This window comes from Vigna radiata, unplaced genomic scaffold (assembly GCF_000741045.1).
Source record: "Vigna radiata var. radiata cultivar VC1973A unplaced genomic scaffold, Vradiata_ver6 scaffold_1851, whole genome shotgun sequence".
Classification (NCBI taxonomy): Eukaryota; Viridiplantae; Streptophyta; class Magnoliopsida; order Fabales; family Fabaceae; genus Vigna; species Vigna radiata.
In genome coordinates, this window is record NW_014543043.1 from 1 (window position 1) to 1541 (window position 1541).

At 34.3% G+C, this 1541-nt stretch overlaps 1 long non-coding RNA gene across 1 annotated transcript; it reads left to right on the forward strand.

The window, feature by feature from the left end:
* The first annotated feature begins 6 nt into the window (after positions 1–6).
* LOC106752921 lies at positions 7–1541 on the forward strand. Its single transcript, XR_001375177.2, has 4 exons — positions 7–88; positions 633–690; positions 764–816; positions 1512–1541. It is a non-coding gene; the product is annotated as an uncharacterized LOC106752921 (long non-coding RNA).

The following is a 1541-nucleotide window of genomic DNA, read 5'->3' on the forward strand; positions in this document are numbered from 1 at the left end:
AGACCTACGATGTCACGGTGATTCAGCATCAATGAAGAAGAGAGGTCCCCATACTGTAGCATCTGCTGCTAGTGACGTTCTAAAACTAGTGCGCTCTCTTTATTATGTTTCTTTAATCATTGTCACATATATGTGGTAGGTTTCCTGAGAAATATGGTAGAGGGTCTATTAATTTCACTCCACCCATTCCTAATGAGATTTAAACTTTGGTTCTACTGTATGGAAAACGCAGTTTTCAACCATTTGCATTTCCTTGGGTACTTGCAACTCACCCTGACCCTTCCTTTGTCTTCTTTGTCCTTCATGATTTACAGTCTCTCTCTAGTTTGGGTGAATTCCTTAAATATTTATTGGCTTTACCGCTCCCCTTAATTTTAATTGCAGTATTCCGTCCTTTTTAAATTTTTAAAACGCTAAAAGATATCAATTTGTGGGAATTAAAACTCCTTGTTATTTTTTTAAAATCGAAACATTTTTTCTGAGTTAAGGGAATATTTTTGCTATAGATAGAAAACCTTGGAATGTTTAAAATTTAGACCCAACTTGCTTGTTGATTAGATTCCTGCTGTTATGTATACATGTGATTTATTTTTCCTTTCTTGTAATTACTTTTTCTTTGTTCTTGTGGATAGGTTCGAGATCTAAGAATAACACCTCGTGTGCTAGTTGGTCATAGTTTTGGGGGGAAAGGTTAGTCATTGATTGTTTGATCAAGTTAATTTTTAAGCGCCTATTTTTCAGTATACATTCATCCAGTTTTCAGTTGTTTTGAGCATGGTGGACCAAGCTGCAAAGCCTCTTGCTCGGCCAGTTAGAGTAAGTCCAAACTCCATTCATGTTTGCTTTTGCTGGATGAAGTATCAGCTATCAACTATTTTTATGTGTTAAAATTATGCAGCAGGTTGCTTTTTAAATCCCATTTCCACTATAACATTTAACAATGCTTTAAGGATGAAAATATAGATAATGGAGGATGTATAGCAGTTTCCCTTAATCGTGTTTACACTAGAATATATGCATGAGGCTCAGATGGAGAAACTCCTAGGATGATAAGAATTTATTCTCCAAGAAATATTTTGTTTGCTATGGTAACAAGTTAGCTTTAATCTATGTATTATACTATTCATGAAGATGCACAGAAAAATTTTCTGGTAGGATAAAATGCATGATAAAATGCCAGAAAAATGGCTATGTTTAGATAAAGGGACCAGAAGTTACTCATCATTAGTTAACTGTGTATCTCAAATATAGTCATTAAGGAGGTTCTCAATATAATATTGGTTCATATGTGAGATCTATTTTCAGATTGGACCCCTCTGAAACTTCTGAAAATTGAATAAAGTGGGACTTTAAAAAGATGAACAACATAATGAATTGAGACTACTAAAAAATCAGCCGATTGAAAAAGTAAAAGCTGACAAGGATTTAACTGTAGTTTCTGTTTTGTATGTCTGTATATATGTATGAGTGCTTCTGAACTGTTTCATACTTGTTAACTATGCTATTTGAAGGCTTGGGTTCTGGATGCAACGCCTGGAAAA